The 22881-nt window shown below is 37.8% G+C and overlaps 1 protein-coding gene across 1 annotated transcript in view; it reads right to left on the bottom strand.

The window, feature by feature from the left end:
* RIPK2 (receptor interacting serine/threonine kinase 2) overlaps positions 1 to 22881 on the bottom strand; it is a 57925-nt gene that overhangs the window by 1529 nt on the left and 33515 nt on the right. Inside the window, exons 13-15 of the transcript XR_014136612.1 lie at positions 19876 to 21497; positions 16966 to 17071; positions 6377 to 15880 (exon numbers count right to left, since the gene is read on the bottom strand). The gene's annotated coding sequence lies outside the window, so the exon portion shown is untranslated. The remainder of the gene's footprint in view (positions 1 to 6376; positions 15881 to 16965; positions 17072 to 19875; positions 21498 to 22881) is intronic.

Below are 22881 nucleotides of genomic sequence, written 5' to 3'. Positions count from 1 at the left end.
TATGATATTTGTCTTTCTCTGACTAAATTCGCTTAGTATAATATCCTCTAGTTCCATCCTTGTAGTTGCAAATGGCAAGATTTCATTCTTTTTGATTGCTGAGTAATACTCCATTGTGTATATATATATATATACACCACATCTTCTTTATCCACTCATCCATCGATGGACATTTGGGCTCTTTCCATACTTTGGCTATTGTTAATAGTGCTGCTATAAACATTGGGGTGCATGTGTGCCTTTGAAACAACACTCCTGTATCCCTTGGATAAATACCTAGTAGTGCAGTTACCGGGTTGTAGGGTAGTTCTATTTTTAATTTTTTGAGGACCCTCTGTACTGTTTTCCAGAGTGGCTGCACCAGCTTGCATGCCCGCCAACAATGCAAAAGAGATCCTCTTTCTCCGTATCCTTGCCAACATCTGTTGTTGCTTGAGTTGTTAATGTTAGCCATTCTGACAGGTGTGAGGTAGTATCTCATTGTGGTTTTGATTTATATTTCCCTGATGATGAGTGATGTTGAGCATTTTTTTCATGTGTTGGCTAACCATCTGGATGTCTTGTTTGGAGAAGTGTTTATTCATGTCTTTTGCCCATTTCTTCCCTGGATTATTTGGGTTTTTCTGGGTGTTGAGTTTGATAATTTCTTTATAGATTTTGGACACTAACCCTTTATCAGATATGTCATTTGCAAATATCTTCTCTCATTCTCTCAGTTGCCTTTTAGTTTTGCTGATGTTGTTTCCTTCGCTGTGCAGAAGCTTTTTATTCTGATGAGGTCCCAGTAGTTCATTTTTGCTTTTGTTTCCCTTGCCTCTGGAGATGTCTTAAGTAAGAAGTTGCTGTGGCCAAGATCAAAGAGGTTTTGCCTGCTTTCTCCTCGAGGATTCTGATGGTTTCCTGTCTTACATTTAGGTCTTTCATCCATTTTGAGTTTATTTTTGTGTATGGTGTAAGAAAGTGGTCCAAGTTCATTTTTCTGCATGTTGCTGTCCAGTTTTCCCACCACCACTTGCTGAAAAGAGTGTCTTTATTCCACTGGATATTCTTTCCTGCTTTGTCAAAGATTAGTTGGCTATACGTTTGTGGGTCCATTTCTGGGTTCTCTATTCACTTCCACTGATCTGAATGTCTGTTTCTGTGCCAGTACCATACTGTCTTGATGATTACAACTTTGTAATAAAGCTTGAAGTTCGGGATTGTGATGCCTCCTGCTATGGTTTTCTTTTTCAAGATTGCTTTGGCTATTCGGGGTCTTTTATGGTTCCATACAAATTTTAGGATTGTTTGTTCTAGCTCTGTGAAGAATGTTGGTGTTATTTTGATAGGGATTGCATTGAATATGTATATTGCTTTGGGTAGTATTGACATTTTAACAATATTTGTTCTTCCAATCAGGAAGCATGGAATATTTTTCCATTTTTTTTTGTCTTCTTCAATTTCTTTCATAAGCTTTCTATAGTTTTCAGTGTATAGATTTTTCACCTTTTTGGTTAGATTTATTCCTAGGTGTTTTATGGGTTTTGGTTAAATTGTAAATTGGATCAATTCCTTGATTTCTCTTTCTGTTGCTTCATTGTTGGTGTATAGGAATGCAACCGATTTCTGTGCATTGATTTTATATCCTGCAACTTTGCTGAATTCATGAGTAAGTTCTAGCAGTTTTTTGGTGGAATCTTTTGGGTATTCTATATAGAGTATCATGTTATCTGCAAAGAGTGAAAGTCTGACCTCCTCCTGGCCGATTTGGATGCCTTTTATTTCTTTGTGTTGTCTGTTTGCTGAGGCTAAGACCTCCAAGCTATGTTGAATAACAGTGGCAAAAGTGGACATCCCTGTCTTGTTTATGACCTTAGGGAGAAAGCTCTCAGTTTTTCCCCATTGAGAATGATATTAGCATTGGGTCTTTCATATATGGCTTTTATGATCTGGAGGTATGATCCTTCTATCCCTACTTTCTTGAGGGTTTTTATCAAGAAAGGATGCTATATTTTGTCAAATGCTTTCTCTACATCTATTGAGAGGATCGTGTGGTTCTTGTCCTTTCTTTTATTGATGTGATGAATCATATTGATTTTTTTGTAGATATTGAACCAGCCCTGCATCCCAGGTATAAATGCCACTTGGTTGTGATGAATAATTTTTTTAATGTATTGTTGGATCCGGTTGGCTAATGTCTTGTTGAGGATTTTTGCATCCATGTTCATCAGAGAAATTGTCTATATTTCTCCTTTTTAGTGGGGTCTTTGTCTGGTTTTGGACTCATGGTAATGCTGGCTTCATAGAAAGAGTTTGGAAGTTTTCCTTCCATTTCTATTTTTTGGAATAGCTTCAAGAGAATAGGTGCTAACTCTTCTTAAATGTTTGGTAGAATTCCCATGGAGAGCCATCTGGCCCTGGACTCTTGATTTTTGGGACATTTTTGATTACTAATTCAATTTTTTACTGGTTATGAGTCTGTTAAAAATTTCTATTTCTTCCTGTTTCAGTTTTGGTAGTTTATATATTTCTGGGAATTTGTCCATTTCTTCCAGAATACCCATTTTATTGGTGTAAAATTGCTCATAATATTCTATTATTGTTTTTATTTCTGCTGTGTTGGTTGTGATCTCTCCTCTTCACTCTTGATTTTATTTATTTGGGTCCTTTCCTTTTTCTTTTTGATCAAACTGACTAGTGGTTTATCTATTTTGTTAATTGTTTCAAAGAACCAGCTTCTGGTTTCATTGATCTGTTCTCCTGTTTTTGTTTGTTTGTTTGTTTTTGTTTTTTGGTTTCGATAGCATTAATTTCTGCTCTAATCTTTATTATTTCCTGTTTTCTGCTGGTTTTGGGTTTTATTTGATGCTATTTTTCCAGCTCTTTGAGGTGTAAGGTTAGGTTGTGTATCTCAGACCTTTCTTCCTTCTTTAGGAAGGCCTGGATTCCTATATACTTCCCTCTGATGACCGCCTTTGCTGTGTCCCAGAGGTTTTGGGCTGTGGTGTTTTCATTTTCATTGGCGTCCGTGTACTTTTTAATTTCCTCTTTAGCTTCTTGGTTAGCCCATTCATTCTTTAGTAGGATGTTCTTTAGTCTCCAAGTATTTGTTACCTTTCTAAATTTTTTCATGTGGTTGATTTCAAGTTTCATACCGTTGTGGTCTGAAAATATGTACGGTCTGATCTCGATCTTTTTGTACTTGTTGAGGGCTGATTTGTGTCCCAGTATGTGGTCTATTCTGGAGAATGTTTCATGCGCACTGAAGAAGAACATATATTCCGCTGCTTTAGGTTGAAATGTTCTGAATATATCTGTGAAGTCCATCTGGTCCAGCATGTCATTCAAAGCCACTATTTCCTTGTTGATTTTCTGATTAGATGATCTGTCCATTGTTGTAAGTGGGGGTGTGGAAGTCCCTACTATTATGGTATTATTATCAATGAGTTTTTTTATGTTTGTGATTCATTGATTTATATATTTTTTTGCTCCACATTTGGAGCATAAATGTTTACAATTGTTAGGTCTTCTTGGTGGATAAACCCCTTAATTATGACATAATGCCCTTCTTCATCCATTGTTACAGTCTTTATTTTAAAGTCTAGATTGTCCGATGTAAGTATGGCTACTCCAGCTTTCTTTTGTCGACAATTAGCATGATAGATGGTTCTCCATCCTCTTACTTTCAACCTGAAGGTGTCTTTAGGTCTAAAGTGGGTCTCTTGTAAACAGCATATAGATGGATCTTGTTTTCTTACCCATTCTGTTACCCTTTGTCTTTTGATGGGAGCATTTAGTCCATTGACATTTAGAGTGAGTACTGAAAGATATAAATTTATTGCCATTATGTTGCTTGTAGAGTTGGAGTTTCTGGTGGTGTTCTCTGGTCCTTTCTAGTCTTTGTTGCTTTTGGTACTTATGTATGTACGTATGTATGTATGTATGTATGTATGTATGTATGTATGTATGTATTCTTTTCTCCCCTCAGAGCGTCCCCCTTAAAATTTCTTACAGAGCTGGCTTAGTGGTTATGAACTCCTTTAATTTTTGTTTGTTTGGGAAACTTTTAATCTCTCCTTCTATTTTGAATGACAGCCTTGCTGGATAAAGAATTCTTGTCTGCGTATTTTTCTAATTCAGCACATTGAATATATCCTGCCACTCCTTTCTGGCCTGTCAAGTTTCTGTGGATAGATCTGCTGAAACCTGATCTGTCTTCCCTTGTAGGTTAAGGACTTTTTTTCCCTTGCTGCTTTCATGATTCTCTCCTTGCCTGAGTATTTTGTGATATGCCTTGTTGATGGTCGGTTTTTGTTGAATTTTTATGGGAGTCCTCTCTACTTCCTGGATTTTGATGTCTGTGTCTTTCCCCAGGTTAGGAAAGTTTTCTGCTATGATTTGTTCATGTAACACTTCTACCCCTTTTGCTCTCTCTTCATCTTCTGGGACCCCTATGAATCTGATGTTGTTCCTTTTTAATGAATCACTGATTTCTCTAATTCTTAAATTGTACTCTTTTGCCTTAGTCTCCCTCTTTTTTTCTGCTTCATTTTTCTCCATAAGTTTGTCCTCTATATCACTGATTTGCTGCTGTGTCTCATCCATCTTTGCCACTGTGGCATCCATTCGAAATTGCAGCTCAGTTATAGCATTTTTTAAATTTCATCCGGCCTAGCTTTTACTTCTTTTTTCTCTACAGAGAGGGATTCTAATCTGTTTCTGACTCCAGCTAGTGTTCTATTATCGTGATTCTAAATCTGGTTCAGACATCTTACTTGTATCTGTGTTGGTTAAGTCCCTGGCTGTTGTTTCTTCCTACTCTTTCTTTCGAGGTGAACTCCTTCGTTTTGTCATTTTGAAGGAAGAAAAGGAATTAATGAGGTAAAAAAATTTAAAACAATTAAAATTAAAAAAATTAAAATTAAAAAATTTTAAAAAACATACACACACAGATCAAATAAATGATGTTAGGTCTTAGGTGTGTTTTGGTCTGGGTGTTGAAAGGGGCTTGATAGATTAGAGAAAACAGGGGGGAAAAAAAGGAAACCATTTGAAAATTTGAAAAAATGAGTACGAGTACACTGAAATAGAATAAAATGAAATTATGGAAGTCAAATAGAATTTGAAAAATTTACAAAAAAGTAAAAAAATATAGTTGAAAGAAATTTTTAAAATATTTTAATAAAAGTTGAAAATAAAAATAAATACTTTCTTTCTGTATTCAAGAAAAACGGAAAAGAGAAAAAAAAAGAAAATTGAATAGATGGACCAGCGAACAGACTGAAATATGATTGAAATTACTTTGTTTTCCCCTAGAAGTCAAACTATGAAGTACTTTATAGTCCATAAACTCAGCAGGCAGAGACTTGTGTTCCTGAAGAGCGAAGTTGGTCCAGTTGGGCGGGGCTTAGTGTAATGGCTCCATTCTCCACTAGATGGCACTGCTTAGCTTAATGGGGTGGATTGTTGTGGCGCTCGTATGTGCATATGCGCATGCATGGGAGTGGTGAAAATGGTGTCACCCAGCTACCCAGTCTCTAGTATCAGAGCTCTGTTTTCTCCAATTAGCAATCACGCACCTGTCCTTTGTCTCTGGCTTCCATCCACTTCCTGCTTTCACACTGTCTGTGATCCAGCCCCAGGCAGCATCTCCCTCCTGAGTTTTATCTCAGATGCGGCTGTTTTTCCCGACCCCTTACTTCTGAGGGACTGTGGCTTTGACCTGTTCTGCCCCTCTGCCGGAGGGTCTCACCGAGCAATGCCTGGGTGCTGGCTGTACCCAGGAATGTTCGCAGGACTGTGCTGCTGCCGATGCCCAGAGACTGCGGCTGGGTTCCAGTCAACCCCAGAAAAAGTTCAAGTGATCATGTAGCAGCAGTGTTTCAGGGATTATGGAAAATCACAACACACATCTGGCACTAGGTTTCACCCTTTAGGACCTTGTTCCAGCACCAGCGAATGTGGTTGTTTTCCCGGGTCCACTGGGGCCTTTGCCTGTGGGAGAGCCACACAGCCTCTACCAGGTGTCCTCCCAGCAGGGGAACTGGCTCTCCCCGTGTGGCCCAAAGACCTCCGGACTTCACTTTGCTCCTGAGGATTCGCCCTTCTCACCAGAGCACCACCAGGTTTGAGCTGCGCTGTTTCAGACTCTGTGCTCCCCCGTTTATAGTGTCTTAATGGAATTTAAACCCTCTCCTTTCTCCTTTCTCCCTTTTTAGTTCAGTCCCTGTGCCTGTTTCTGCTTTACCACTTTCTCTCCAGCTGCTTTTGGGGGGGGGGTGTTTTTCCTGTATTCTCCACCCCCCACTCCCCCCTCCATCCTCTGTCCACAAGCAAAAACAGCTCCCTGCCCTGCAGGGCTTCTCTTTCCCCCAGTTCACCTCTCCATGCCATGTACCTGCTGAGTTCTTTGGTTCATGTTGTGCAGATTGCCGTGTTAATCCTCAGATCAGTTTTCTAGGTGAGCAGGAAGGTTTAGTGTTGATCTGGCTGTATTTCATGGATGCAAGATGCAAAAAATACAATTCCATGCTGTTCCACCATCTTGGCTCCTCCCGACCTTCTCTTTTTCTAATGTAATCTCAGATATAATCCTCACTCCTGAACATCACTGAAAAGTACCAGGGAAATGTCTCTCTTCTTGCTTCCTGGTGACACCTTTGAGCAACTGTTCTCCTGCCGTCGTTTAACAACCTCTCTTTAGTCTATGTCACTTCCAGATCTCAGTCAGCCATGGCCTGGAGTAAAAGAGGTGAGCATAAGGACACAGGATAACCCACCATATTTCTCCTTTCATAGAGACACTCAGCCTCAAACGACTGTATCTGTTCTTTGTTTCCACACCTCCCAGTGGGGCTTTCTCGACTTCCTGATCCACTTGGACAAGCCAAGGCATCATCTCATATGATGTCTTCATATGAGAGTCCAAAGCAGGCTTTTTTTTTTTATTTCTAGAGGATAAATTCAGACTTATGAATTCTTGTAAAATGCAGTATTTCCTAATCTTTAATGGTAGAAATTTTAGGCAACTTTGAAGAGTAAAGCCAGTGAATTAAGGTTAAAGTGCCCATGGTCACATCACTGGACAAAGATAGGCCTAGAATTCAGACTCTAATTCTAGTGCTCATTCCTCTAAACCAGAACACCTTGGATGTTGAACCTAACTGAAGACCATGACATACTCTCGGTTTACTTAGAGAAGTAAGGAAATGTGACAAAGCATATGTCATTTGTTTCTGTTTAAATGTTCAAGTTCTTCATCTTTTTCTTAAAGTTTATTTACTTTTGAGAGAGAGAGAGACAGAGTGCGAGCAGGGGAGGGCCAAGAGAGAGGGAGGCATAGAATCCGAAGCAGGCTCCAGGCTCTGAGCTGTCAGCACAGAGCCTGACCTGGGGCTTGAACCCATGAACCATGAGATCATGACCTAAGCTGAAGTCGGATGCACAACTGACTGAGCCACCCAGGTGCCCCTGAAATTCCTCATCTTAAAGTATTTGTTGCATAACAGCTAACACTCAGGTTGGATGTTTCAGGAAGATTGTTTAGAATGTTTTTTAAAAAATGTGCTGGAGATTTTCATAGAAATTTCTACTTTTCCTGATAGCCTTTTATTTCTTCATCTTTCCCTTTCTTCTCACATACACATGCAAGTTTTTCTCTTCCTACTGTTTGCACAGAAACAGGATATGTTGAGAGCAAGTTCAAAGAGGTACCTATGTGGAAAGGTTCACGGTTGATACAAATCAAGAGTAGATCAGTGAAGTGGAAACCATGGAACAATGTTATTATTGTTTATATTCAGGCAACATTGGCAAAAATACCCCGCGCACTGTGACATGAAACTGAGCTTCTAAATAAGCGATAACTACTTTAGTGTAGAGCTTTACTTTCGTTAACTTGTTTACTTTATGATTGTAATGCTACTTAGTAATTTTCTGTTAATGAACTTCCTAAGATCATTAGTTTATAGTCTTAAAATTAGGTATGCATCCTTGTTTTAATAAGAGCTTGCAATGCACAGGAGCCAGCTGTCACATTTTCAGTTTGAATATAAGAATTATCCCACATGCCCCTACTGAATCAGTATTGACATCTATAAACATGACTAATAGGAGATATAAAAATAATAAATGATTAGCCCTGTGAATAAGCATGTGGAATTACTTATTGCTTTTCCCTGTTCTGTTTGTTAATGTTTATTTATTTTTGAGAGAGAAACAGAGAGACAGACAGACAGACAGACAGAGTGAGAGTGGGGGGAGGGACAGAGAGAAGAGGAAGACAAAGAATACGAAGCAGGTTCAAGGCTCTAAGCTGTCAGCACAGAGCCAAACACAGGGCTCAAACCTACCAACCGTGAGATCATGACCTGAGCCGAAGTCCGATGCTTAACTGACCTGAGATGAAACAGGATGCTTAACCTACTAAGCCACCCAGGTGCCCCTCCCTGTTCTGGTTGTTAACCAGGGTTTGATTACCTGTAATAAACACAAGCAAAATGTATATTGTTTCATGGGATAAAAAAAAAAAAAAAAGAAAAAAAAAAAGAATGTTTCAGGCACAATATCCTGAGTTAATTCTCACAATACTTCTTAGGAAAACATGATCATCCCCATTTCTAGTAATGAATAAGGTCATTCCCAGGGAGGAGAAGCAAGTGGTGGAAAGAAGAGTCACACTCATCATCCTTACACCACACTACAGGCTTTTTCTGCAATGCTTGCTTCCTTCCCTCCTTTTCAAAGTTGTGTGTCCTTCCTCACAACACTTCTCATTTCCAATTCTGAGGCAAAGCATTTATACAAATACACTGACAGACACTTGCTTACTCACGATGGGTTATTTCCACTGTCCTCTTTTGAGTATTCCCAAAACTGAGGGGAAAAGGCTGCTTCCGATCAGCCTTTTCTAGTGTTACATATCCTTTCCTCTCCCTCTAATCTGAAGGAATGCCACAAACATATATATAGTACTGAAAGTCATTCTTTTCTTTCTTCAACTATGTTTCTCCTTTCTCCTTCCCATTTTTCTATTCTGGCACTGGAGAAGCACTGGAAAGCACATCCTTACAGACATGCTCTTTTTTTTAGGGATCCTATTTTTTAAAACAATTAATTGCAAAAATACATGATGTAAAATTCTTAACCATTCTCAAGTGTATAGTACCTTTACTATATTTACATTGTAACAGATCTCTAGAGGTCTTCTCTCCCAAAGCTGACACCCTATATCCATTGAATAACTCCTCATTTTACTCTCCTTCCACCCCAGTCCCTGGCAACTACCCTCCTACTTTCTGCTTCCATAATTTTGACCATCCTAGACATCTCATATTTGTGACTGGCTTATTTCACTTAGCGTGGTGTCCTCAAGGTTCATCCATGTTGTGGCATGTAATAGAATTTCCTAATTTCTAAAGGCTGAATAGTATTTGATTATTTATATTTACTACATTTTCTTTATTCACCTATCACTGGACATTTGGCTCCTTCCACCTCTTGGCTATTGTGAATAATGCTGCAATGAACATGGGTGTATAAATATTTTTTGGGGATCCTGCTTTAAGTTCTTTTAGATATATACCCGCAGGTGTGATTGCTGGATCATATGGCAATTCTAACATTTAGTTTTTTGAGAACCTTCCCTACTAGGTTCTACATATTTGCCAAAACTTGTTATTTTCTATTTTTTTTAATATAGTGGCCATCCTAATGTGTCATTGGCATTCTGTTTTCCATTTCTGTAATGATTAGTAAGTATGCACTATTTTTTTTAATTTAAAATGTTTTGTTTTTATAATTGAGAAAATACTATGTGCTAGGTACTGTGTTAAGTGCTTTGTATGCAATAGCTTATAACTTTTAACAACCATCCTGTGGCCTAGTGGTATTATCCTTACTTTGTGTTTGAAGAAACTGAGAATCGGAGTTTGAGTAGTTTTCTTAAGGACAGAGAACTGCTACACGGTGAAATCAGAATTCAAAACCAGTTTTGATACCAAAGCTCACATTTCTAACAGTTGAGTTATCTCCCTGCTTTTTGCTTTAGCCATTAATTCGCTAAACCAATTTTTGGTGATGTATACAGTTCTATACAAAGGAAGGGGAGAGTAATATTTTTTAAGTGCCTGACACTGCTGAATGCTCACAGATACGTAGGTGTGAGTGTGTTTTGGAGTGGAGTGAAAGAGGGAAGTCCTTGCATTTTACACATATAAGCTTTTATTCCATTTACATGGTTGGCATTGCAAGTCACAGAGTGCAATGGAAACAAAGTTGAGTTTGTTTTCTTACCATAGTCTTTGTAAATTTGAAGGTCATTTTTGCTGATAAATATACTCTTAAGAAATATGCAGGAATTCCAGATAAATTGCAATTCCAATTGAGGAGTTGACTGTATCTCATAGAGAGGGTACACAAGCAATACACTACAGGAAAGAAGAGTCTTAGCTAGGATAAAAGGAAACAAAAATAAATGAGTACGTAAATTAGGAACTACCAGTTGGTTTATTCTCTTGAGCACTTGCTCTGCTGCACCAGCTCTATTTTCCCCATGTAGAGTGCCTACAACTGCTTCCATATTGTCTCCCCTGTTCTATTTCACCTCATGGTAGAAACAAAAGCAGTGGGTCAAGAGGTATTTTAGTTTTGCTAACACCGTGACAAATTCAGAACTGGAGTGACATTTAAGATGACCCTAAACCCAGGAAAACTGAGTCATGTGAATACATGACTCTTGACTGCCTATGGTAACCCCCTAATACTGAAATCTTTAGCCCAAACTTCATTTGGTCATAAAAAGCATGAAGACAATGGGAAGCTAAAATCATTTCATCTGTGCCTTACATTTAAAAAGCATATTAACCTCTTATCTGGATTGAAATAGTTTGGGATGTATTACTGCAATATTTCAAATTCGTAATACCAATTATAAACAAAAACATCTTTAGGTAAGAGTATAAATCTCCCAATAAACTTACAAAAGAGGTGATAAAAACGGCTGCTAGTATTTATAATATTCGTCAAGTGCTGCTAATGTTATAGAAACCAATAAGCTAGCTAGTTTTTGTGGTTAAATATGATATTGCCAGAGCCTTACCCCTAAAACGCAGGGACAGTGTAAGTGCGGTGATATATTTTGTGTCACAGCCTTCAGTGTAAATCATGAGCCAGACACAGCACGCCATATTATCTCAACTTTTGTAAATTTTATAGATTTAGAATTGCTGAATTGAAATGAAACTACCAAGTAAAATTAAATGCTGTTCATAGATATCCTATACCATTGTTGGGAATCACAGCCATCTGTGAAAATTATACCCAGATTTACTGCTCCAACCCATTGCATCTGTGCTCTTTAGCAATGTTCTTTCACTCTTTTTGCTTTCTTTTCCTCTTCTTTGTGATTTATTATCTCCTTCTTTCATCTCTATTAACAGTTCAACATCTCTTACTTATACCTGAATGAGGTTTCATTATACGCTCTTCTGAAGAAAAAATGGCTTATGACAGTAAATGAGAAAACAGTTCAAGAAAACAAATGAAAGCCATAACTTTGCTCTGTTATTAGTACTTTATTTCATATTGCTTAGTCTTAGTTCTTAATTTTTATGTATTATTCATCAGGAAGTTTGAATAGTTAGGCTTGCAAAGCACCCCATAACACAGTCGCAGGTTCTGTTAATTATTTTGGTGTTGAGATATAAAAGTTAAGTCTACAATGTAATGTATATTTCACAATTTTTCAGAGTCCATGGCTTTCACATGAATATTTTTAATGAGGCATTTCAATAAAATTTTTATAAATGAATTTTAGTTAACAAAAAATTGTCCCTGTGAAATAGAATTGCTCTATTGGTATTTCTTAGTTTATTTATTTATTAAAAAAATTTTTTTTTAACATTTATTCATTTTTGAGAGACAGAGTTAGACAGAGCATGAGCAGGGGAAGGGAGAGAGAGAGGGAGACACAGATTCTGAAGCAGGATTCAGGTTCTGAGCTGTCAGCACAGAGCCCAACATGGAGCTCGAACCCATGAACTATGAGATCATGACCTGAGCTGAAGTCAGACACTTAACCCGCTGAGACACCCAGGTGGCCTGGTATTTCTTAGTTTATAAATGAGAAAACAGTAGCTTAGTAAGGTTAATGGAGATACCCAAGTCATATGGGTCATAAGTAACTACCTGTAATTTGGATGTATAAATATGGATGTCATATTCAAAAATCTGTGTTTGACCCAACATATCATACTACTAATGCTATCTTATGTTATTTTCACTTAAATATTTTGTCATGTAAGTATTTCTATCATTTATATGGCTATTATTTTTATTATTCATATAATTCCCCACCAAGTTGATCGATATTTTCTCTGGTTTGTTTTTGCTCTTGCAAATAAAGATATAGTTGACATTGTCACACATATGCTTTTATTTCTGTTAAATTTTATCTTTAGAATAAATTCCTAGCTATATCCATGTTGAGTAAAGAACGGTGTCTTCAAAAGTTGTCTATGAATTTGACAATAAATTTCATATATTAGAAAAAAAAAGTTGTCTATGCTTCTCATAAGTTATTTTATTTAAAAATTTTAACAAGAAATAGGGCACCTGGATGACTCAGCCGGTTAAGCATCTGACCTCGGCTCAGGTCATGATCTCATGGTTTTTGGGTTCCAGGCCTGCATAGGGTTCTGTGCTGACAGCTCAGAGCTTGGAGCCTACTTCAGATTCTGTGTCCGTCTCTCTCTGCCCCTACCCTGTTGATGGCCTCTCTTTGCTTCTCAAAAGTAAATAAACGTTAAAAAAATAAATAAATAATAAAAAATTTAAAAATAAACTATATAAATAATGCGTTATACTAGTTAAAAAATTATCAAGAAATGTAGTAAGACATTTCCAGATAGTGTATATGTTGCTCATTCTGATTGGCCTTGGTCTTTCAGACTGTGTTTTCCTTACATTCATTAATACTATAATGGAGAGCCTGGCATAGAACCAGTAGCAGAAGGAATGATGAGAGTTGAAAGATGTCTTCCACCAGAAGATTCATCATGGCTACCATGCTCTACCAACGTAATGAATGTATTTCTAGTGTTATATGGATGATATTTGAGTTCATTGGTTTATATTTCCAGGATTTCACAATGAATATATTCACAATGAATATAGTAATGCTTGCTATATTAAGATCCTTTCTTAAGAACCTTTTATAACATAGTTCCTCATGGATTATTATTTATGTCTTATCAACTCAGCCTTTAAGTTTTCTACTCTAGAAAACCCTACCCAGGAAATCTCTTTAAAATAATCTCATTTCTCCTGATTATGAACACTCATCAGCTTACTCATCCTCGTGACAGTGATTCATTCCTTTATCCAACAGATGATTGCCAAGTTCTCTAGATACTGAGAACAGAGCAGTGTCTAAGAGACAGATTAAGATCTTTGTTTCCACAGAGCTTACAGTATTGTCGGAGAAAGCAGATAATACAAAGCAAATAGTCATTTTCGGTTTAATCAGTACTATGAGGTTATATGTAAGATAGGGAGATTGGACAAAGATAGTCATGTGGTGGGTTGGGGATAGATGGTTTCTATCTTAGAGTGCTAATGAAAGACTTCTCAAAGCCTTTGAACTAAGACCTGAAAGCTGAGGGATAAGGGGGCCAGGAAACAATAAATGCAAATGCCCAGGAGAAGCAAAGGTTTGTCCTGTAAAATAGAAAGAAAGCCAGAGGGACTGGAGTGTAGTCGATGTGGCAGGAGATGAGCTTGAAGAAATTCTCAGGGCTGATCATATTGGGCACTGTGGGTCACGCTAAGGAATTTGGATTTTTACTTTGTTTGTAAGGAGAACCTCCCTTTGGAGGTTCTCGAATAGGAGAATGGAATGATGTGCTAAAAGATCATCTGGCTGCTGTATGTCTTGTCCCAGGTCAATCACTTACCCATCTGGCGATGACATCTACTATCTAGCACATAGGAAACACTGAACAACTAAGTACAAATTATCCGTTTTATGTTCAATATCTTCTCCAATAGAATCTCTCTTTTTTGACTATCCCTTTTTTTCCTGTTTCCCTGACTACAGGGAAATTTCCAATGCATGACAACTCAGCGAAAGCATTACTTACTCTTCCTGGGAGCCTTCCTATCTTTAGAATCTACATCTTGTTTACCCCTGCTCAGTCTTTGGCCCAGGGTCTTAGTTCCCTCATAGAATAAGACGCTTTAAGATGCTGTTCTCCCTCGGGACTCAGCAAGACATAGGCCCTTGCATTCCTTATTTTATAGCTGGGCGGAGAGCTGAATATTCTCCAGTAAATGTATATAGAAAATGAGTGGGACAAGTGAGGAATTCTTGACAATAACAGTTTCTGTAAGATGTACATTGGATTCACTTACTTTGGAGAGAAGAGCAGGGACCAGTGTGAATCATTCCACAGGGATCATGCTTAAACCAAAGGGAAGGTGCCCTTCCTTTGGGCCCACATAAAGGAGCCTGAAAACTGGGTGTGAAGAATGAGAGGCTTTGGCTGCCATCAGTTAGATGCTCTGCAAACATAGCAATTGGCATTTCTATTGTAAATATTTAGGGCAAGAAAAAGAAAGAAATTCAGATGGCACACATAATGAGGTACTTTTTTTTTTTCTGATTACTCCAGAAAAATCAAAGGCCACACAGGAACCAGATAGTAGAACTGGAAATCCCCTTGTACTTCTCATTTTGTTTAGTTGCTTATTACGAGTAAGGAAAAGGATGAGAAAAGAGCAGATAGGACTAAGTGCTGCCACTGAGGTTTTGTGCAACCACTAAATAACACAACCAAGAGAAAATGAAAATGGGAGCCAAATCCTGTCTTTCACTGGATGGAAGCAGAACTCAGCCATTAATAGCAAGGGGAGGCATGGTGAGGTGGAAAAGCCGTAGGGACTGGAGTCAGAAGATGTGAGTCCCCAGCTCTGCTGTTTACTGATATGACCTTGGATAAATCCGTTAGGTCACACTGAATGAGCTGGTTTACTCAACTCATAATGATACTATCTTTAGCAACAATTTCGCAGGTTTGTTAACACAAATGAAACAAGATTAGCAAAACTGATTTGTTATTATCATTTCAATAAAAATAGGTGGGAACTGCTCCATCTTTACTACACCCCATCCCAAACTAGAAACATCTTCCCCAAATCTCCTTCCAGCACACCTATACTGTAATCTCTCCTCTCTTTACAATTGCTTTGTTGAGCAGTTTTCTGATGGCCCATCATGATGCTAGCCAGCTGTAGGGCTAAGGTGGCCAACCGAGGGATCTGATTTTAAGTACACTAGGTGAGCGGGTGTGTATTAGCATTGATTTTTCACAGCCTGTTTTGCTGTGTTCATCAGTTGGCTCTTCTCCCTTTGGATTCATGCACTCAGCACATTTCCACATTTGTACTTTGCTTTGCAATTATCCCTGACAAACAACTATTTGCAGTATGTGATGTTACTAAACAGTTTTCATGCAAACCCTGCTTTCCCACATCCCGGAAAAGATTGACTCTTTTTTAGAGTCTATTTAAAATGGGCTGCATTTATGCACTGACTGGTGAAAAAGACAAACATGACCAAACAGAATCTCTAGTTTAGCATTTGAAGTCCCTGAAATAGGTTGATGGTAAAAGCAAGACCAAGAGGTGATCAAAATGCTTGGCTGTTGTTCATTAGTGACATTAAACATAAGCAGTGATTGATTTCCCTTAGCTGAGCTTTGAAAACACAAATAACCTACAGCACATTTGATTTTCTTACCTGGATGCTGTAATGACTGATTGAGTTCAGTTCACTGACACAAGCAATGGCCACTGTAATAGGAATTAGTCCCTGAACATGGCTTTGGACCTTATTACCAAATGTCTGGGGGCAGGGAGGGAATAAGAAAAGAAAGTTATTAGTGAAAAGAAAACTCAATATTGGGAATCTGGTTTATTTTTAGCACTAACCTCAGGATACAGAAATTTGGAATGAAATGGACTCAATACTAATTAAGAGACTGATGATCCCTATGGTTTGTGTCGAGAAGTATCAATGAACTGTAAGTCAGTCAATTAAAATGTAAAAGATAAATAATACCTATATCACACATGTTTGCAACTATGTCTCTAGGTTGAGTTCCCCTCAACTAACTAACACTGAATTATAAGTTCATACTAGGCCAACACTACTCTCATGTGAAGCCTCCCAATATTTTTCTTCCTTCTTTTTTTCTTGATTTCATAGGAAATTAGAATATCTATTTATAAAAATGTGGCAGTTTGGGAATCAGATCTAGGGGTATATAATCTGGAGTTTTTCCAAAGGTGGAAATAAAAGGTTAGAAAAGAAAAATAGCTAAACAAGACTGTATATTAGGATATTGTGGACACAATCAATTCCTCACACAAGTCTTATCAACCAATCGCCTCATATGAATTTGTTATAAATGCAGTCTTAGTCTTTGGGCAGGAAAGTAGATGATTTAACTCAGGCCCTTTGAAAACCACACAGGTCACCAATACAGTAATGTAAACATGGCTGGAAAATTCATTTCAACTCTGGTGACTACCTTGGCTGTAAGCAGATTTGATGAGGAAATCCTATGCCTGTTTTTGTGGGTCCATTCTAAGTTTCCACAGGGAAACAGAACCACCCCTCCTGATGCTGCCTGGTATGCATAATGTGGTCCTTAGTGGATAATTGTGACATTAATGGGTGTCTCATCCTGATCTGGAGTTAGTGCAACAACAAGAATAGAAGACAGTGAACCTTTATTCCTGTGCCACACTTTGTGGTAAGACATGCATGTATTAGCTCATTTAATTCTCACAGTGCTCCCATGTTATTATTTTCCTCATTTTTTTCCAACAACCAATCTAACACAGAGAGGTACAAATTGCCCATATTTTCCTCTTATGAAAAAATTCTCAATGGAGGCAAGGAGCAGTGGATCATTTCAAACTTACCACAGCAACAGCTTCGGGAAAGAAGGCATATGTAAGATGACATTGTAAGCCACATTGGTCAGCAAATAAAGGACGGTCACAACGGGCATGGATACAGAAACGGACACTGGTAGAGTCCAAAGAAGAAAAAGAAAAGGACATTTTACTGTTTGAACATTTGAAAAGAACCCAAGAATATAAGCATTGCATCCAAATGGAAGATTTTCCTGTGGGCAAAGGTGATGACTCTCCTCACAGTTTAGAGCACTTTCTCCAAGACATCTTTTCTCTCACTTTCTCTTTAATTCATTAAGAAACTGTCATCCTGAAATAAATAATCTGGTATGATCTGTTTTAAAAAACGTCAATTATATTCTCTTTCCTACAAGCATATTTATAGCTTCCCATCAGAGAAAATATCTTCCCTTAAACTTTTGCTAGGTGACAAAGGAAGATATGCTGAGGCATTAACAGTGTGGAAGAAAGATTTTGTCCCCCTCAGTCTAAACCCAGTGTCATGCCTGTGAATATGCTGCATAGGTGGCAAAAGGAAATTAAGGTTACAGATGGAATTAAGGGTGCCAGTCAGACTTGATGAGATCACCTTGTATCATTTGGAAGAGGGGCAGGAGAGGCTGAAATTTACAGAGAGGTTCTCCTTGTCCTTGTTGGCTTTGAACATGGAAGTGGACCATGAGCCAAGAAGTGTAGGCAGCCCTTAGAAGCTGGGAACAACTCTCAGAAGACAATGGCATAAAATGGGGACCTCAGACTTACAACTGCAAGGAACAGAATTCTGGCAATAACCTATATGAGCCAGGAAATGGATTCACTCCTAGAGTCTAAAAAGGAATGCAGCTTTGCCTACACCTAGATTTTAGCCTTGTGAGCTCTGTATCAGGGGTCTTACACGCAAACATAATAAAATACACACATATATACCTACGTGAATAAAATAATAAAGTTCACTCTCTGCTATAGTGTGCTATGTCCAATACAGTGCTACATATATGAACGCAGTCATATCCTTTAAAAAGTATGAGGGGCACCTCAGTGGCTCAGTCAGTTGAGCCTCCAACCTTGATTTTGGCTCAGGTCATGATCTCAGGGCTGTGAGATCAAGCCCTGCATCAGGCTCCATGCTTTGTACATTTTGGATAATTGCTCTGGTTTTGGTTTTCTGCTTTTATCCCGAGTCTGATCTCTTTAAAGGCAAGAATGCTTCTTTTTCATTTTTTTCCTAAGCATTCAAATATATGCTTGTTGAAAAATAATTTTGTGAAGGTTTTGACTTACTTTGAGGTATTGGAGCTTCTTTGGATGGCACTAATATGCATGGCTTACAAGTACATTAGTAGTAAATAAAACCAATGCTATTACCAGAAGGTTTTTAAAAAGTAGGTACTTTACAAAAATAGCAAGCTCATAAGAAAAGTTATATTCATCACACAATGATGTGAATGTTGACTTTAGACCTGTAAGTAGCAATTCTTAATGTTCATTGAATTTTTGGTACTGGCAGGACCTTAGGAATTTCACCTGAGAGCCACTCGTTTAATGGCTCTGAAAATTGCAAGCTGGTATATTTCAGTACTTTTCTCAAGTGGCTCTGTGCTGCTAGAGTTAAATTGGAATCTAAGTTTCCTGACTTGATATTAGAGTACCTTTTCCATAGTCTGTTATAGCATTTTAAAAATTTTCCTACATATCTAAGATTTTGAAGACTTGCACTCAAGATGGGATGTGGCTCCTCAAGGACAGGGATGTGCCTATTGATCTTTGATTAGCTAAAGCTTAGCACCATGCCTGGGCCAGAGTCAGCATTTGTCAAATGAGAGGTTTCATGAGTGTCTTCCCTGGGTAACCTTGGGAAATCACTTCGTCTTCCCAAGTCTCACTTCCTGATCCATAAAATGGGAACAAAACTCACCTTATTTACTCCTAGGTTGCTTTAAAATATATATTTATGTTTTCTTATTAAGAAAATTATTATAGTTTTTCAAAATGGTAACTTTATTATGGCATACATATAATTACCATTTTGAAAAATACATACTTATATACATAGGAAAAGATATATACATTATTTTATTTGATATATTAATAAGTTAATATTTTAAAGATTTATATGTATCAATTATTCATATATTTATATACCTGAATATAGCTAAATACAAACATATAAAAGTGCATTGTTAAATCTTTTACTGCAAATTTTTATATGAATGAACAAAAGGATAAAGGATTACAATCAGAACTTGGGTCTTTTTTTTCTTTTCTGTAAAATGACTAAGTTATTTTATGCCTGAAATAGTAAAAATTCCTTTTGATCCCACACAACTGTTAGCGCTTTTTGACATTCTCTCAAATCATGTTGTCAAAGATTCCTTACTTTAAAAAAATTATTTCTAAAAATATTGTTTCTAATAACCATTGTTGTTTGTTGCTGTGTATTTTGACAATGTTGCCTGTGAATATTTCCTATTCTTAAGTATTTATGACTTACATTTGGTCTTCTTAACAATATTTTTGATTTTGCCTATCCCAAATTCAGACCCTGTAGTCAAAATTAAAAAAAGAAAAACAAAACTATTAAGATGTCTTTTGTGAATAAACAATATTTGGATTTCCTAAAATGGCCATCAGGTAACACAGGTTGGCTTTGATGATTAAATGAGACAATTATGATGAAAAGCTATCGAGAACTGAAAAGCTAGATAAATTTACTTTTCTCAGGGCTGGAACATTTCATAGTGGCTACATGTGAAACTGCATAACGTAACCTGGAGCCTCCTCAACAGTCTAGCTTAGTCTCTGAGAACTATATTGTAGGTTAATTTCATGTAATACAGTAGTTTGTATTCGTTTAACTACTTCATAGGTGTTTTTTGTTTGTTTATTTAATTACATATGCCCAGCTTTTGGTCTTACCTTTAAAAACAAAATAGCCATTCATCGATATAATTAAGATGGACATCAAGATCTTCGCGTACATGAAGATATCCTTCACTCAGCTTTCCTACTTCACATTCATGCAGTTAGTAAATGCTATGGTTCCTGTAGAAAGAATGAGTGTAGTGAGTGAAATACAACGTGCTGCTCACATCTGAGGCATGGGCCCTCACAAGAATCAGGGTTCAGGAAGGACTCTCCACAGGATAAAAGTCCATTGTTTAAAAAAACAAAAATCCTACACTTTCCGTTTACACGGTAGTTTTCAAACTTTATCTACTTTTATTTTCCTATCTATCTACAACCCATCGTGAAAGTGGCTTGATGAGTTCGGAAAATGATCCTGAAGTAGAACTTGGTCGCAGCGCCTCCCTGCATCTCACCAGGCTTCTTTTCTGCATTTGTGGGAAAAGTGGAGTTCACCTGTTGCACCCCTTAGGGAGGACATTCCCACAGAAGACCTCTCTTGTTTGCCTGTCCTCAGACCTTTGCTTGGCTCTTTTCTACAGATGGCATCGTCTACTGTACACGCCCTTGTGTTTGCCAAAATCCAGTGTTGCAAAGTCTATCTTGATAGTGACCTTCTTTAAGAAACTTCTCCTGACCCCCAGTGCAAATATGAGCTCCCTCACTTTTGAAATTTTACAGCACTTGTTTATACTTTTCTGATGGAATGTCATTTTTGCTTATGCTGTTCTTTATGTGTCTTATGCTCTCACTAGGATATATATGCTAATTGTGGAAGACCCTATTTCTATGTCCCCACAGTTTCTAATGTGTAGAAGGTTCATAACTGAATAGAAGGGAACAGAATTAAACTATCAGTCCAGGTTCATGAACTGTTAGTGGGTGATGAACCTGGAGTTACCAGTTATTTTTCATAACATTTGTAAAATCAATATGAAATAAATGAATGTAACTTTCAGGGAGATGAAGGCCCCAAGTTAAAAAATCTAGTATTATCAGAAATACAAATGACTATTTTCCACAAATAGACTAGTCGTCAGCTAAATTTGAAGTATTAGGTTGGCAGGGCTTTAAAATAGCCTACGAAGTCTCCCTGATTAGAATAAGATTTTATGAGTCTGAAGGGAAAAGTAATATACTTACATATGCAGGCAGTCACGATCCATTTCCCTTCCTCATAAGCGACTCACAATTTGTCCAAAGAGGTGTGATAACAAATTTCATAAATGTGATTGTCTTTATGGGCTGTCTATCCTATTGGCTCAATGAGTAAAGATGACGAAAGTCAGATGAAGACAGTAAATCCACAAAATGCTTCCAAGATGTATGCATAGCTTGTCCTTGACTACTGGGTGGCGCTTTCCATAATATGAAGCCCCAAACAGTGAAAAAAGTCTAGTAATAGCTCAAACATTCAGGAAAAGCCTAAGAACCTCTGTGGGTGATACAAGTGTGCCCGAGCCTCATATATCCCACTATGAGACAGATGCCAGTTAGTACAATATTATGCTTAATTTGGACTTTTTCTTCCTGGTCCTTGTCTTGCTTGTCTTCTGCTGGTTCTCCATTACTGAGTGTGACATGTTTACCACAGCACAAAGAAAAATGACCAGCCATTTTGTGCTGGAACATTCCTGTGGGTTGGTGAAAAGAAAAAAAAAATGATGCTATTCATGAGATGACACAAGAGAATGACAAAAACAACTTTTGACTCAAACCATAATAACGTAAAGAATGGTTGAAGGATATCCAGGAGAAAGTTTTGAAATGGTGTCACTGAGGGAATACACTATGAGTCAATTTTCAGCATGATCCACCCATTTATTCATTTCGAAAAGCAGTTAAAGAACTCAGGAGGCATAGTTCTAGGAACACAAATAACAAAGCCTAGTCCTTGCCCTCAGGGCTCTCAGTCTGCTGCAAAAAGTCAGAAAGAACTCAATGAAAAAATCACTTGGGCTGCAATGAGCTCATGAAGGAAGCAGGAACTAACCTGTCTGGGATTTTATGAGAGTGTCCTTATGGTTGGGAATGATGACTCAGTGTCCATGGGGTGCATGAGAGGAAGAGTAAGTGGTATTCCAGGTAAAGTTCACAGCACACGCAAGGCAATGACAAAACAAAAATGCAAACAAAAAAGTAGCCTGGTGTAGCTGAAGTTTAGGGCATAGAGAGGGTGATGCTAGAAGCAGAGCCTGAAAAGCTACATAGCTGATAACTTAAATGGTTTCTTGCCATCAGGAGATTGGCCTCTCTCCTGTGGATGTTTGGGGGACCCTTGAAGATTAAACAGGTGTGACATGATACATTTCTATTTCAGAAAGGTGAAGTCTGGCATTGAATGACAGGGCATTTCTTTACAGTAATTTAAAAAAATGTATTAAATTCCAGCAGTTCAATTTTGAAATCAGGCCATTTCTATCCACTGTAGTCAAGGCATCATCTACTGAACAGTCTCTTAAATGGCTCTCCCTACTCTAGCCCCTCTCCAGTCATCTTTAGTAATCTTCAAACATATCAACCACAAGACATCATATCATTTCTCTGCTTGAATTTATCTAGTGGCTTCCATTACACATAACATGACACCCAAACTCTTCCCCAAAGTCCTGTGTGATTCTGGCCTCTGCCTACTATTTTGGCTTCAGCTCACAGCTCCCTTGTCCTCAGTCACCACCTCCAATAACACTGGCCTCACTCACTCTCATCTTCACCTGGCAGACTCCTCCTCTTCCCTAGGGGAAATCTCTCAGAGCTCTCCGTTTTCTACCACAACAAACTCCCTAGGAATGAGAAGTGGGAGTGAGAAGTGGGACGTTTTTCAAGAAGAAACAGTTGCTGGGTTACTATTTTGAAGATCATAGCTTGAAATTTTTCTAGATTTTATTTTGTGTCTACGTCATAGCAACTTCTACTTTTAAAGATATTCCCACTCAAATCTCTCTAAGGGTATTACTTATACCTATTTTAAGGTTGTCTTCTCGTTAGTCTTTGGTTTTTATTTTCTTCAGATGTTGA

Source organism: Panthera onca, chromosome F2 (assembly GCF_046562875.1).
Source record: "Panthera onca isolate mPanOnc1 chromosome F2, mPanOnc1 haplotype 2, whole genome shotgun sequence".
Lineage (NCBI taxonomy): Eukaryota > Metazoa > Chordata > Mammalia > Carnivora > Felidae > Panthera > Panthera onca.
Note: the sequence above shows the minus strand (reverse complement) of the source record. Positions and strands in the feature narration are given on the sequence as shown.